At 41.9% G+C, this 16822-nt stretch overlaps 1 protein-coding gene across 5 annotated transcripts in view; it reads right to left on the bottom strand.

Annotated features, from left to right (window-relative positions):
• Positions 1–16822, bottom strand: part of susd2 (sushi domain containing 2) — a 230121-nt gene that overhangs the window by 148235 nt on the left and 65064 nt on the right. Inside the window, exon 1 of one of the 5 annotated variants that reach the window (XM_072587274.1) lies at positions 14208–14273. The exons of 1 other annotated variant lie outside the window; for it this stretch is intronic. The gene's annotated coding sequence lies outside the window, so the exon portion shown is untranslated. Of the gene's footprint in view, positions 1–8909; positions 9009–14207; positions 14274–16822 lie in introns of those variants that run through there. 3 more of the 5 variants (XM_072587275.1, XM_072587277.1, XM_072587278.1) reach the window with 3 other exon arrangements.

Genomic DNA, 16822 nt, shown 5'->3' with positions numbered 1-16822 from the left:
AAAAATGGAACTCATTCACAACCCAGGGACTGCCTGCAATAAAAAAAACGCAATTACTACACATTGATGCTATTGATTGCACAGATATCCATCAGTACACACGCAGTACAGCTGCTTTACACCAATTGCCATATCACTGTTATTGTGTTTTATTTAACTAATTGTTTAAACAGATCATTGAATGATTATCTGCAGATATATCAAATTGTTTTAACTACTCAACCTGTAAACGTAATTACAATACTTGTATCTCCCAAAAATGAACATAAACCACTGACCCCCATTTAGAAAGAGAGAGCTAAAAATCTAATTTCCTTCATTCACCAAATTTGCAAGCTCACACTTTGTTTTTATTATAGAATTCCTACAGTGTGGAAACAGGCCCTTCAGCCCAACAAGTCCACACTGACCCTCTAAACAGTACATAATTGGCAATATAACATGGTCAATTGACATGACCTGCCCATCTTTGGATCGAGGGAGGAAACTGGAGCACCCAAAGGAAACCCACACAGACATGGGGAGAATGCACAAAATCTACACAGACATTTGTCCAAGACTGGAATCAAGCCTGTGTCCCTAGTGCTGTGAGGCAGCAGTGCTAACCACTGAGCCACCATGCCACCCCCTGTGCCTGTTTGAGCCGCACTCAGTGACAAGTTGCTAACTCATTGGTTGCTTACTTTGTGCATTTCGAAATTCCGCCCATATTTACTGTCTGAAATTCTGCAGAGATGAATCAACATTGCTGGTTAGAGAACTCAGTTCAGCCACCTAATGAATTCCCGATGACTCAGACTTGGATAACTCCAGGAGTAGTGAATTGGTCAGACATTCCCACCAGAATAGGAAATCCATTAGGATGCCTGTGATAAGCCAAAATTGCAGGCTGGTCACTCCACATGAGTCAAAGTCATGCATTTTTGTCATATGACCATCCCAACCAATTGGAAGGAAGTTAGGCCAATGTGGTGCTAAACAACAGAGAAAGAGAAACTACACTATCGAGTTTGTCACTGATTCTGAAACACAAGGCAAACATCTTGGAAGAGTTTGACAAATGGTGATTCTCTCCAGCAAGGAAGTTGATGAGGAAGATTGACTATCCAGCCATCGAAGCTCAGCTAATGTGGTGCAAGACCACTCATGCAGAAAATATTCTCATGTCTGGCCCAATCCTGAAAAGGGACGTTCCCTCGCAAAGAGCTAGGCCACAGGAGTTAACCTGGAGTGGTGGATGGCTGGATGGATTCAAATGAGGCTCAACATTATACAGGTATTCCCTGTGGTAAGTGAAGATGGTAACAAAGACAGATGGTTGGTTGCAAAACATTATTACTGATGTCCTCAACTAATATGCAGCAAAGGATATGGTAATGTGAAATATTTGGGACTGTTTCAATGTCTTTTTTAACCAGATTGTTCTTTAATGTTTAAAGGTGTAATGGTGGAACGTGAAACAAGAAATACATCACTGTTATAGTTTGCAGCAAAAAGCTGCTGCTTCTTGTGATAGGGAAGTTCAGAAAGCCACTTACTTCACAAAGGTCAAAGACATGGCCAACAAAACCATCTGACGATCTCCAGAATTTCTGAGGCATGCATCAGGAAAGTGGACAAAATGTATCAGCAAAACAAAGGAACCATTATTCTCGTTATGACAATTGCTCCGCATACCCTGACATCTTTGGCCTCAAGAGCATCAAGGTGATATTCCTGCCTCGCAGCAGCATAACTAAGCCCCAGTCACTGGTCCAAGGCTCAGGATATGATTAAGAACCAAAACATCAACTACCGATGTCAGCTGATCTCTCCGTTACTGAGGCCATTGATAGCAAGTAGCAGTACAATACAGCTCCTCTAGAGGCCATGCTCACAACAAGGAAGATGTGGACCATGACAATAGAAGCCACAGTCAGCAGCTGCTTCTGTGACGCTGGGTTCAAATGGATGAAAATTGGGCAAGACCCTGAGAACTAGGAGGAGCAGGGTGGGAACAGCTGACAGGGCTCTCTTCACTTACCAGTGGGAGAATCGCATAGAAATTACAGACAAAATGACCATGGAATCTGTACTGAAGTGGACAACATCATCTGTTGCACAACAGAGCTGACAGATGAGGCAGTCCTGGATATTACACATTCTTCAGCTGCAGATGTTAATGATTCTGAAGAGTCTGATGAATTCATTCATTCATCTGTTTCCCTAGTTGTAGCCACAAAACTCCTTTGGGTTTTGGGACAGCGGCATAAGAACATGGAAAAATCAGTTTGACTTAATGTAAGTACCACACCGGTCCAAGGCCGACCTAAGAAAGAAAAGACTGCTGACTGTAATCCACAACTAATTCTCAATATTATTCAATATCTTTTCCTGTGTAAGGTTAGGGGCTGGTCTATCATTGGAGGGGCATTTAGCTCAGTTTGCTGGATGGCTGGATGGCTGGTTTGCAACCTGGAACGAAGTCAATAGCATGGGTTCAATTCCTGTTATTAGTTGAGGTTACCATGAAGGACTCTTGTTCTCAACCATAAATGCGAGGTGCTGCATTTTAGGAAAGCAAATCTTTGCAGGACTTATACACTTAATGGTAAGTCCTAGGGAGTGTTACTGAACAAAGAGACCTTGGAGTGCTGGTTCATAGCTCCTTGAAAGTGGAGTTGCAGATAGATAGGATAGTAAAGAAGGCATTTGGTATGCTTTCCTTTATTGGTCAGAGTATTGAGTACAGGAGTTGGGAGATCATGTTGCAGCTGTACAGGACATTTGGTAGGCCACTGTTGGAATATTGCGTGCAATTCTGGTCTCCTTCCTATCAGAAAGATGTTGTGAAACTTGAAAGGGTTCAGAAAAGATTTACAAGGATGTTGCCAGGGTTGGAGGATTTGAGCTATAGGGAGAGGCTGAACAGACTGGGGCTGTTTTCCCTGGAGCGTTGGAGGCTGAGGGGTGACCTTTTAGAGATTTATAAAATCATGAGGAGCATGGATAGGATAAATAGACAAAGTCTTTTCCCTGGGATGGGGGAATCCAGAACTAGAGGGCATAGTTTTAGGGTGAGAGGGGAAAGATATCAAAGAGATCTAAGGGGCAACCTTTTCACGCAGAGAGTGGTAAGTGTATGGAATGAGCTGCCAGAGGATGTGGTGGAGGCTGGTACAATTGCAACATTTAAAAGGCATCTGGATGGATATATGAATCGGAAGGGTTTGGAGGGATATGGGCCAAGTGCAGGCAAATGGGACTAGATGAGGTAAGGATATCTAGTCAGCCTGGATGAGTTGGACTGAAGGGTCTGTTTCCATGCTGTACATCTCTATGACTGTATGATTCTAAATGCTAAATGCAAATTAGACAGCATTTTAGAAGCTTTTTTTTATTTATTCATGGGATGAGGGCATCACTGGCTAGACCAACATTTATTACCCTCACTCAACAAATACCAAAGCCATTGTCATAGGAACATTGAAAAATAAACAGGCCATTCAGCCTTCCAAGCCTGCTCTGCTGTTCAATTAAATCAAGGCTGAAATGCATTCCAATTCTATCTTTAACCTTTAGTTCAATACCCCTCAATGTACTTGGTTAATACACATGTATTGATCTTAAGTTTAAAATGATTAACTGAGCTGGCATCTGTTGATTTTGTGGATGTGAGTTAGAAGCTTCAACTATACTCTGGTATAAAGTGTGTCAGAACATCTCTCCTGAATGGTCTGATTTTGATATTGAAGTTTTACCCTGATCTTCAATATCCTCAGTTTTGTAAAAGTAATTTCACTCCATGTACTCTTCAATTCTCTTCACACTGTTAATAACCTCCATCAAATCACTCTTTAACTTTCTTTATTCCAATAAATACAACTATAGTTTATGTAATCGCTCCTGATAATTTAACTGTTGAAGCCCTGGTAATATTCTAGTGAACTTGCACTGAGTTCCTGCCAAGGGGCTAACATGTCCTTCTGACGTGAATGCCTGGAAACGTATGCCATGTTCCAAATACTTGTTGGTGCCACCTTCATATTACAACAGTCTTCAAACATCTCTTCCTCCACTGAGAGGTAATTAGTTAACTGTTAGCTGACTTCCTCAGTTAAATAAATTACAATCACTAGGGAAAGGGGACTAGAACGAAATGCTGATAAGTCTTTAGGCACCAATGGATTTCATCAAGGGTCTTAAAGAAGTGGCTGATGAGATGGTCAATACTTTTTTTTAACTTGTCCAAAATTCCCATGATTCTCAAAGAGTCCCATCGGATTGGAAATTAGCAAATATAATTTCTCTACTCAAGAAAGGAGAGAACCCAACAAGCAGGAAACTACACTCCTGATGGCATAAGCTCTGACACAAGGAAAATGCTAAAATTTCTTATGAACAAGCCAACAGAGGAGAATTTAGAAAATGCAATCAGACAGAGTCAACGTGGTTTTGTGAAAGAAAATCATGTCTGACTAATTTATTGCTGATCTCCAAGTAAATAAGGAGCAATTGGTTGAAGTGGAACCTGTTGATATAGTGTACTTAGATTTCCAAAATGTATCTGACAAGATACCACATTGAAAGTCATTGCACACAATAAAACCTTGTTTGCGCTGTTATATTTGCTGATGAAACATGTTGGTACGAAACTAAGTAATGGGGAGGGCATAAGGAATCTGCAAAGAGTTAAGTGAGTGGATGAAAAAAATGACATATGGGGTGTAACGTGACACAATGTGAACTTGTCCACTTTGACAGGAAGGATAGAAATGTATCCTATTACTTAAGCAGAGACAGACTGCAGAGGAAGTGGTGAATGCAGATATGTTACAATGTTTAAGCAACATTTAGATAATTACATGAATAAGAAATGTTTGGAGGGTCATGGGCCAAGTGCAGGCAAGTGGGAGTAGTTTAGTTTGGGATTAAGGTTGGCACAGACTGGTTGGACCAAAGGGTCTGTTTCCATGCTGCATAACTCCATAACTCTGAGGTACAATGGGATTATGAATGCCCCAGTACATATATCACAAAATATTAGCACACAGTGATTAGGAAGTCAAATGAAATGTTATCAATTATTGCAAGGGGAATGGAGTATTGATGTTGGATGTATTGCTATAGTTATATATGATATTGGTGAGACAGTATCTAGAACACAGTGTTTAGCATTTGTTTCCTGATTTAAGAAAGGTTGAATAGAGAAATCTGTATCCATTAGAATTTACAAGAATGAGAGGTAATCATATTGAAATATGTAAGATCCTGAGGGGACTTAGCTGAGTGGGTGTAGAAAGAGTGTTTTCCCTTGCAGACATGCCCAGAACCAGCAGTTACTGTTTAAAAAGAATGGATATGTTATTAAGATTAGGAGGAGAAATGTTCTTCTGCTCTAAGAATTGTGAGCCAATGGAACGAAGCTCCCCAGAGAGGAGTGGAGGCAGAGAATCATTGAGCATTTTTAAAAACAGAAGAATTTCTGCAGAGACATTCTTGATTCACCATGGAGTCACAGCGTGTCTGGAATAGTCAGGGAGGTAGAGTTAATGTCACAATCAGATCAACTATGATCTCATCAAATGTACAGCAGGCCAAATGGACTGAATGGCCTACTCCTGCTCCTAATTCATATGCGCATACAATTGTCATGTGAGGACCCACAGAAGAACCTGCATAAAGGTACAACTTGGATAATTGAGCAAAGAGGTGTCTCCCAGTCTGTTGTACTGCATTTGGGGTCCAGTCAGGGATTTGTATACCTGCAAAAAAACCTTTGGTGACCTTTACAGTGCAATCCTCAAATTCTAAAGGCTAACAGGGTGGTTAAGAAGAAGTTTAGCAAGCTTGCCTTTTTTCTTCTAATGGAAATTACCCCTTCATCTAACAGCTCACTAAGACTTCAGTTCCATTAGGGGGTCTCGGCCATGCATAGGTGAGAACTCATGATCTCCCTGTTATGTCTAGCACAAGGACCAATGGGAGCAGCCCAATGCTACAGCAGCATCACTCGAGTCCTCAGAAACTGCAGCCACACATCGAGCACATCATTCAAACACACCATCCACCAGCACAGGTACACACACCTCAGTGCATCCTCAATCACATTTAGGATTGGGGCAGCACTGGGTAAAAAGCAGATCATGAACGAGCAGGAGCAAAGACAGGGTCAGAGTGTGCTATAGTGCCCTTCAGATGACGGAGAATGGACCAGACCAGACTTAATTGGGGGCAGATATACAGCCTTGGAAACATGCCTTATCCAGTCGAGTGAGATGTGTGTCCGTTCATATGTTCAAGTTCCTTCAGGCAGGGTGCAGTCCAAGGTTGACATTGGAAATGTCCATTCAGCTCATGTGTCCTGCCATTGGCCCAGGATTTTGAACATGAGCTTCTCCACTGAGAGCATGGTCAACTTCATGGAAAGTCATAGCTAGCTGCATTTGAGCAGAAACAGGAATAGGAGACTGACAGAATGCAGGCTACATTCTCTAGCATTGACCAGTTAGTGGCGCAAATTATATGAAAGCTCATGGATTGGATGCAAGTTATGGCCCAACTGATCCTGGGAGTGATTATCCACAGCAAGCTTTCTTGGACTCTTCATGTGGATGCACTGGTTACAAAGGCCCAACAATGTCTCTTCTTCCTCAGGCAGCTGAGGAAATTTGGCATGACAACAAATACCCTTGCCAACCTTTATAGGTGCACCATCGAGAGCATTCTGTCTGGATGTATCACTACCTGGTATGGCAACTGTACCATTCAAGATCGGAGACAGTTACAGAGAGTGGTGAACTCGGCCTGGACAATCACAAAGGCCAACCTCCCATTTATACAATCCATCTACCAGGCCCACTGTTAAGTACAGGCCACCAGCATTCTTAAAGATCCATCCCACCCTGGCAATGCTTTTCTACAACCTCTACCATTGGGGAGAAGGTACAGAAGCCTGAAGACATGCATCAGCCGGTTTCGTAGCAGTTTCTACCCTACCATTGCTAGGATACTGAATGGACTCACAAACTCTGACCTGTGTTTTTGTTTTTGCCAATGTTTACCTATTATTTTCTTATCTATGCAACTTAACTCTGTGATCTGCCTGTATTGCTCACAAGACAAAGCTTTTCACTGTGCTTTGGTACACGTGACAATAAATTCAATTAAATTCAATTCAAGCAATCCAAGATGTTGAAGCATTCACTGCTGACGATGAGGATACCATCCCTCATGGACCCCCATTGTGATCATTGGCCTCCTCAGCCTCTCCAACTAAAGGACCATCAATACAGTCGGACCCTGTAATGAAGACTGACCCTGCCTTGACATCACTGCAGCAGCCCTTATTAGCATTCCGACAACGAGGTGACCATCGAAGGCATCCAAGCAGCAAATGGTCACATGGAAACAGGCTGCATTCACATCGGGTCATAAGGGAAATACTGTGCAGAAGTGGGGGAGACCAACAGCCACCATAGTGTTTAGTGTACTGACCGGTGACCTTGACTTGTGCTTGTGGGAATTACTAACTTTTAATTACACTGGAGGTGTTGTGTCATGATCCCAGCCAAGTGAGCTTCCATTCTTTAATGGCAATCCGCAAAGGAGAGGAGAGATGGCAAAGGGAGGCGATGGTCTTTCAATGTGCCATCTGTGTACCATGCAGTGCTGCTAAAAATAGAACTATTCAACATTGTACATTTTCTGGCTGTGTTCCCATGCCCACAGCAGGCAGTCTTGCTGGATGGAAAGAGTTCAAGTGACTTGTACCTGGATCAAATATGCCCTGGCATTCTCACCATTCTGATGACAGCTTTGACTCCTGAGACAGCCCTGGTCAATTCTCTGTGCGGAACAGCCACCATCCTGCCTTGTAATTCCTTCTCAACAACAGAAGAGCTGTGGGTCGATCGAGCAATTCAATCTCTTCGAGGTCTTCATCTCTCCAGGGGACCATGCAGCAAATAACCGTAACACGAGGACTTTGGCAAGAGGCTAAGTATCAGGAAAGGCATCTTCAGAAGGCTGGTGGCATGTTAGCTTCAGTTGTAGCACCTCTGCCCCTGTGTTTTGGAACTTGTCAGCAGCCACATCATTGAGGGAAATCCCTTATTGCCAAGAAACCATCCGCAGGGTTGCGGCATTGGCAGGAAGAGCAATGGGCCCCAGGACAGCTGTGGGAGGAAGGTGCCAGGATACCAACACACATGAGTTTGAAGCGCTTGTAAAGGTTGCATACTGGCTAAATGTCACTGAAGTGGAAGTTTTGCTGTTGATCCATCTCAGTTATTGTTTATTCTGCAGCTTAAAGAGTGCAATCAATAATGGCCTGTAACTGCAGAAATCCAGCAATGGAGGTGAATCCTTGTGCATGGGACCCCATCAGTTTAAACTTGATCATCCTCCCAGGGTTCAGAAATATTGCATTAGTGACAGGTCCACCAAAATCCTTGGAAAGGCCAGGTGAAAAGAATTTCAAAGCCCTGGTAATTTATAGGAGAGCATGGCAAGAGGTACTGCAAGGTCTGAGGGCAGAATCTCAATTATGACCTGCCTAGATGGGTGCAGTTACCTCTGGCATTGTCTCTCTGAAACATCGGGGGAGCTTCTTCAGTCAGTACATTACCCTCAATTTCCTCCTCTGCTTTCCTTATGGCCAGGGCTCTGCACCTGCTACTGAGGATATTGATTCTCACAATCTCTTCTCATCTGTATCTCCTGCCCCATTCATTACCTGTCCACCTGTTGGCTTGCTTGCAGTGCACTCTACCCATAATATTTATTGTACCCTAATTTTATGACCCCACGATCCTTGAAATGTCAGGAACTGCTGAGTACACACAGACCATTAATTCCATTAACTTTACTCATGGCTGGTCACTGTGGATGAAAGCCCCTCTCAGCCATGCACTGCTTTATGAGCCCACCTTGTCAAATGATGCAGATATAACGGGCTCCTCACTGCACTGTTGCCTTCCTTTGCTGTTCCAGGTCCAACATGGATCCCACGTCTTCGCTCATAAATTGCAACTGAGTTCTTGTCAAACCGCCTGTGAGCTGGCAAACAGCTGAATTAGTTATTGTTCAAAGTCAGGTGGGTCACCAGGTCACAATCTAACCCCAATCATAAACCTTACAGACCACCACAACAGATTGGGGATGCTGGCACGATGGCTGGGGTCAGAAAAGCATGCATCCGCCAACCTCAGTCCCCAATCCCAATTTGCCAACAAGATCCTGCTCCACTGGATACTTCCCTCTAGCTTGAGAACAGAACCCATTATCCCCACTCTCTGCCTTTTACCACTAAATCAATCACAGCTATTGACCATTGAAAGACATGACCAATGCACCTCCGAGAGGTGAGGAGATCATGAACAAAAGGTACATGGATCCATAAAGTCCTAGAGCACAGAAGGAGGCCATTTAGCCTCTTAAGCTTGTGCCAGCTCTCTGAAAAGCGATCCAATTAGTCTCACTCCCCTGATCTTATGCAACTAACTCTCTTCAAGAATATAAATAATCCATTTTGAATGCTACTCCTGAACTCACTGCTGCTACCTTTTCAGGTGGTACATTCCAGAGCATCATAACTCACTGTGTAAAATAAACAAAATTCTCATTTTCTTTCTGAATTTTTTTTCTGCCAATTAATATATCTTAACTCTGTTTACTGTCCTCTGGTTACTGACCATCTTCTTGTGGACTCCACGCCTAATCTATCTTTCATTTTGTATTAAATTTGTAAATCACATGGAAGCCTACCTTTTGCTGAGCCCGTTTTCTCGAAAGATCGCTGAAAGATTAATCAGCTCACTGCAAGTACAAACCTAAAATCTACTCCACACTTTATAGCAAAGAGCAACCAGCAAAGACTGATGTAATCTGCTTTCAACAATGAAGCCAGTGTCTCTAAGTTCCCTGCCCTTGAGAAGGACAAATCCTCTTACCATCTCTGGCATGGAACACCATGGCACTGAACTCTTAACCACGGATGAAAGTTTGATCCATTTGCATGATGTCCTCCAATCTCATATCCTCAATCTGTTCATTCTCGGAAAGCATCAACTAATTGTAAATTGTCACTTCCTCAAAAACTCAATCATGTTTTGTGAGCCACAGCCTTCTCCACACAGTGCTATGCTGCCTATAGCTAATAAGTCCATATATATAAGTAAATCCTGTCCCCAAGAATCTTTTCCAATAATTTTCCTACTGCTGAAAAAAATAAACAAAACAAACATTTCTCCATCAGTATCGTCAGCTGTAATTTTGAGCAACACTCTCACTGCAAAGGACCTCAGAATCAAGACCAAGTATTAAAATGCAATTGAGATACAAAAACGCAAAAATTGGAAGAACCTCATAAAAATCAAACACGAGAAGCTTAAATAAATTGTTGGAAAACTAGATTCCAAGTAACTTACAGGTCCCAGTACTACATGCCATCAATTTGCCAAGCAGCATCAGAGGTTTTGACTGCTCCCTATCTCATTTATCCCAACTTGAAGGGCAACAGGGATAGTCTGGGAAATTACAGATCAGTGGACTTAATGCCAGTGGTCTGGAAATTATTGGAGAAGGTTTTTAGGGACAGGATTTACTCATTTATATGGACTTATTAGTGATCGGCAGCATAGCTTTGTGCGGAGAAGGTCGTGTCTCACAAACTTAATTGAGTTTTTTGAGGAAGTGACAAAGATGTTTGAGAAGGGCAAGGTGGTGAGTGTTGTCCACATGGACTTTAGCAAGGCCTTTGACAAGGTCCCTCACGGCAGGCTGATACAAAAGGTGAAGTCACATGGGATCTGCAGTGAGTTAGTAGGATAGACACAGAATTGGTTTAGTCACAGAAGACAGAGAGTAGCGGTGGAAGGTGTTTTACTGCCTGCAGGCTCGTGACATGTTATGTTCTGCACAGGATCCCTATTGTCCTACTAATGGGGACAGATAAATAATTTGGAGAATAATGCAGGTGGCCCGATTTGTAGGTTTGTGGATTACATAAAGATTGTGGAAGCTAAAGATAATGAGGTGGATTGCCAGAGGATATAACAGGATATAGATAGGCTGGAAACCTCCTAGAAATGGCAGATGGAGTTTAATCTGAACAAATGTGAGGTGACACATTTTGAAAGACCCAATGCAGGAGGGAAATATACAGTAAATGGCAGAACACTGAGTAACATCAACATACAGAGGGATCTATGCCCACAATCTTTTGCAGCTGTATAGAACTTTAGTGAGGCTACATTTGGAATATTGTGTAAAGTTCTGGTTGCCACATTGCCAGAAGAATGGGGAAGCTTTGGAGAAAGTTCAAAAATGGTTTACCAAGGTGTTGCTTGGTTTGGAGGATATTAGCTATGAGGAGAGATTGGACAAACTTGGTTTGTTTTCATTTAAAAGTCAAAGATGAGAGGTGACCTGGTAGAACTTTACAAAACTACGAGAGGTGCGGGTGGTTAGTTGCTGTCTTTTTCCCAGGATGGAAATGACAATTAGTAGGGGGCATAGGTTTAAGGTAAAAGGGGGAACGTTTACAGGAGATGTGAGAGACAAGTTTTTTTATACAGAGGGTGATAAATGCCTGGAATGTGCTGCCAGAGGACATCGTGGACGCTGATACAACAGCAACATTTAGGAGGCATCTTGACAGATATATGAATAGGCAGGAAACAGGAGGATACAAACCATGTAGGGGCAAAAGGATTTTGGTTTAGAAAGGCATCATGTATCGGTGCAGTCTTAGTGGGTCTGTTCCTGTGCTGTAATGTTCTTTGTATCTTCAAACAAACATTAAAGATCACCAACTCTGAATATCTAAGTCGTCCTTTTTACTACTCATGTGAGGAAACATAAGCTCAAATCTTTGCAAAATAGCAACACAGAGGAATGCTATTTCACTCATCATGTTGGTGCCTGCCCTTTGAAAGATGTATTCTCTTGGACTTACTCTCTTGTGCTTTCCCCATGAACCTGCAAATGTTTCCAGTATTTATTCAGACCCTTTTGAAAGTTATGACTCAATTTGCTTCTAAAACACTTGCCAGCAATCCAAAAGCTTCAGGCCACAGGGTGAGTCTTTCACTAACCCACACAATCAAGCCAGTTGGAAGAGATAGTGTTAGCAGCAGAAATGTGGGGAAGAAAAGCAGAATAAGTTTATATTTAAGTTGGAGGCTGGATAAATATTTACCATCATTCTGTCAGACCTAAAACAAACAACAAAAACATTTTGTATCTGTCCTGTTAAATCAAATAATGATAGAGGGACGCAAATGGGATTTTCTAGGATTCTATGTCTTCTACCCAACAGCCCGCTCTCATTAAAACATTTCACATTTTAGGTGCTTGAATACTTACCTACCGTCAGTGTCATGAAATAACTACATTTTCTCCGGATAGGTTATACCTTACAATTTCCTCTTGATCTAAATTCAAGTGTGACCAATGATATGGGGTTCATGGTGAATGGTCGGCAAAACAGCGTAAATCGATCTGAGGAGACAAACTATTGGGAATTAGGGATGACAAGATGTATCAGTTGACAGTAGGTATTGGAATATAGCCAATACCTTGTCTGAAAACGGGGAAAGACTGTTAATTGCTGTGTTACTTTGGAAGACCGGGGGAGGGTTAATATATTAATGTCCCAGCTTGGGCACATGCTGTTATGAACGTGCTAAGTTAATAAAATGAAACCTGAGTTTACAGATGATGTGGAGGAGTCTGACTTAAGATTGGGATACCGACAGACTCTAACCTCACAGCTTTAATGCATTGTCTGAGCTGAGATGTCACCTTTTGTTATAAAACCTCAAGTTATCTCGAGAATGTGACTTAAAAGAAGTTCTGGGATTTACATATTAATGAACCAAAACCTGCAACTCGTTCTAAAAGATGAAAGACCTAACAACAATCCAGGTTTGTTTGATATATCAGTTCAGTGGCATGACACTGTAATCTTTTGCAATAAATTCTGTGTCTTATGATCCTGCTCCCCAACCACCTGATGAAGGAGCAGCGCTCCGAAAGCTGGAGATTCCAAATAAAACTGTTGGATTATTACCTAATGTGGTGCGATTTTTTAACTGAGTTTACAGAAATATAGTGTGTGCATGTGGGTGTGTGTGAGAGAGAGAGAGAAAGAAGGAGTGTGTGTGTTTGTGCGTGTATGTGTTTGTGCTTATGTGTGTGTGTCTGTGTCTGTGTGATAAAGCTCAATGAGTGAAGTGAAGCCATTTGCAAGCCCAACACAGAAGAAAGGGCAGACCCAACAATCCGACAAATGGGAATTACTTTGTGGCACCAAATAAACTGTTGGGTCCCCAATTCTAAGAAAGAAGGCCAAGCTTATGTGACACAGAGGGTCGTAAATCCATGCATCAAAATGTTTGAGCATTTACTAAGGTTTACATTCTGACATTTCATCAATAGTATCCACATTTGTTCAAAAGAAAATAACTGCATCCATTTCCACTACTTTGGCATTTAATTGAAATTAAATATATCAGAAGGCCTTGTTTGTAGCAGCGGTTATATAGTTGTGACTTGCTGTACATCAGATGACAGAAAATGCCTACGCTAATTACTCCATTTATTGATCCAGCTTTGGAAAAGCACAACAGAAGAGGATAAAATGTCAGCAGCAAATAAACAAAACAGATTGAATAACCTGATCAACTTCAGCAGATTTAAATAAGTCCATAGTAGAAAGTACATACAATTAACTACAAATGAATGGGTGAAAAAGGAATCGCGCAGACAGAGAGCTTTATGTACAATTGAAACTGAGGAAACTGAGGATCAGCAATGACGAAGGAGAGACGATGCAACGTCAAGATATTCAATGTATCCATTCATAGAAAACTGCTTTAAGAACCTATATCTGACATCAAACTTCTCTTTTTACTATTAGCTTTCTGGCGCTGTATACTGTAATTGACTCCTGTTCTAATTCAAGAGTCCAATGTCATAAGGCCACAAATTGCATTCCTGTTCCATATTGGCCATGTACTATAATTTCTTACTGCGCCAACAGGCCTCAGCAATATCTTTACTGTTTCAATATTTTTACAACACAGAAAGTTTTAAAATATAACTCAAATGCAAAAAAAATTCAGAAGTGCACACAGATACAACATAATTCAAATTGTCACAGTCAATGGCAGATTTACACACTGACTCGGATTGTCACTGCTGGAAGGCACATATGTACTTACTGCAGAACAGAGGAGTTTTTAATACCACCATCTGGGCAGCAAACTGCTTGAATAATTCGCCACACGGCACAGGCTCTTTATAGAGGGATGTACTTGACAGAGTCAAAAGTTAATGTTACTGGCTGTTCACATTTCTCACACCAGCACCATTTTGAACTCCAAACGAGGCTTGAAATTCCAGCTCTGAATAATATCTTTGGACAGTAAGATTTACATCGAGGAAAATAGATGGGGTGGTCAGTTATTGGACACTAGGGATGATTCTTGTGTTAGGCAGCATTTGAAAACATTTAAAAGAGCAATTACTACACGGGACTCTCCTGTCAGGGGCACAGTTAAGAGCTTCTGTGGCAGTGAGTGTAAGTTTAGGAAGATAAGTTGCTTTCCTGGTGCTACGATTAACGGTGTCTCTAAATATTTCAAGCACATTGATAAAGGGGAGATTGGGAAGCCAGAAATTATTTTACACATTGGTAAGAATGGTTAATTCACATAGACCTCACAATTAAAAGGAGAGAATAATTAATCAAAGACTTAATTTTCGATTTACCTAGACAGTAAAAGAACATAAAATAAATTTATCCTGGGTTTCAGTCCATGATTGAACACAACAGCAATGAGGTTCACTTTTCCAATCTAATTGTCTGCCTTTGCTCACTTCATATGGCTGGCTTCATATGTATTAATTGCCCTGCAATGTCTTTCGAAACAGACATCTCTTCAAATGACATTACAGATGGTCATTTAATCCAATGGAATTCATCCATTCAAAGTGATCTTGAATTTGATTGTCACAGCCAAAGCCAGGGTTTTTCAAAACACCCTACCCGGAGACAGGTAGTTCATCTATAACGTAGTGGTTGCATTCTTGTGCGACCCCTCATTATAGAAAAATCACGCTTTAGAAATGGCACTTAAAGTGTTGGCGATGGAATCGTGTAACAGCCAGCACAAGTTTTAAAGGTTTGTGCTTTAGAAACAGCATCCCCAGTTTGTCAAAAACTTTATGGTGAATTCACATTCACGAAACGCACGTTATAGCACAACAACCTGCACTCCTTGTATGGAGATGAATTTCATGCAATCTATCTTCAAGGGGCCTCCCTTGACCCTCAATCCTTTATTATATTTTATTTTACAGTGACATACTTGGTTTACCTTCTCCACACACGTGAAAATCTTACATACAAAATTCACTCCTTTCTAGACAGAAAAGCAGTTTTTTTCTCTAATCTCTTGGCATGTGACAGTCCCCCCAGTATATGTTTCTAAACTGAATCCAGAGCATCCATGTCTTCAGAGGAACCAGGAGATAGCGGATGGGATGGTTTTTCTCATGGGAAGTCTGAACATGTCTTTGGCAGAGAGTTTTCCTGAAATCAGGAAGCGATCTGTAATGTCATGGGCAACAGGATTCAATTGCTGTCACTGAGGGGAATCCAGGGGCTGGAGATCTCAATCGATCATCTCCCAAGTCAAATCAACTCCTCTTCCGAGAGGCAGTGAGACAAGGTCAACCCGATAATAGATTTAACACCACTCCAACCAGCCCAAACAATGTTGGATTTTCTTGTGCTGTTGTTGCAAAGAGGAAAGTGGTAGTGAGCCTCTTGCTGGTTGGAAGAGCCATTACCGTAGGTCTCTTCCAGGTAGGCAGATGAGGCCCACAGACCTCTGTCACATTGCTCTGGAAAATGGATGCGTCACTGTCATAAATCCCGTGCCATATCACAAGACCATGAAATATAGGAGCAGAATTAGACCATTCAGCCCTTTACATCTGTTCCACCAAACAAGCATGGCTGACATGCTTCTAAATCCTCACTCTCCCCATAACCCTTAAGCCCCTCACTAATCAAGAACCTATCTATCTTTGTTTCAAATACACTCAATGACTTGGTCACCACAGCTTTCTGAGGCAATGATTTCCACAGATTAACCACCCTCTGGCTGAAGAAAATTGAATTGAATTGAATTGAATTGAATTTATTGTCCCGTGTACCGAGGCACAGTGAAAAGCTTTGTCTTGTGAGCAATACAGGTAGATCACAGAGTTAAGTTGCATAGATAAGTAAATAATAGGTAAATAGCAGCAAAAACAAAAACACAGGGACAGGCAAACGTTAAGAGTTTGTGTGTCCATTCAGTATTCTAACAACAGTAGGGGAGAAACTGTTTCAAAACCGGCTGGTGTGTGTGTTCAGGCTTCTGTACCTTCTCCCCGATGGTAGAGGTTGTAGAAAAGCATTGCCAGGGTGGGATGGATCTTTGAGAATACTGGCAGCCTTTCCTCGACAGTGGGCCTGGTAGATGGATTCTATAGATGGGAGGTTGGCCTTTGTGATTGTCCGGGCCGAGTTCACCACTCTCTGTAACTGTCTCCAATTTGTAATGGTACAGTTGCCATACCAGGTAGTGATACATCCAGATAGAATGCTCTTGATGGTGCACCTATAAAAGTTGGCAAGGATATTCGCCGTCATGCCAAATTTCCTCAGCTGCCTGAGGAAGAAGAGACATTGTTGGGCCTTTGTAACCAGTCCATATAAAGAGTGTATGAAGCACCCCTCATCCCAGTTCTGAAGGGCCAACCCTTCACTCTGAGGCTGTGCCCC

Source organism: Chiloscyllium punctatum, chromosome 17 (genome assembly GCF_047496795.1).
Source record: "Chiloscyllium punctatum isolate Juve2018m chromosome 17, sChiPun1.3, whole genome shotgun sequence".
Lineage (NCBI taxonomy): Eukaryota > Metazoa > Chordata > Chondrichthyes > Orectolobiformes > Hemiscylliidae > Chiloscyllium > Chiloscyllium punctatum.
Note: the sequence above shows the minus strand (reverse complement) of the source record. Positions and strands in the feature narration are given on the sequence as shown.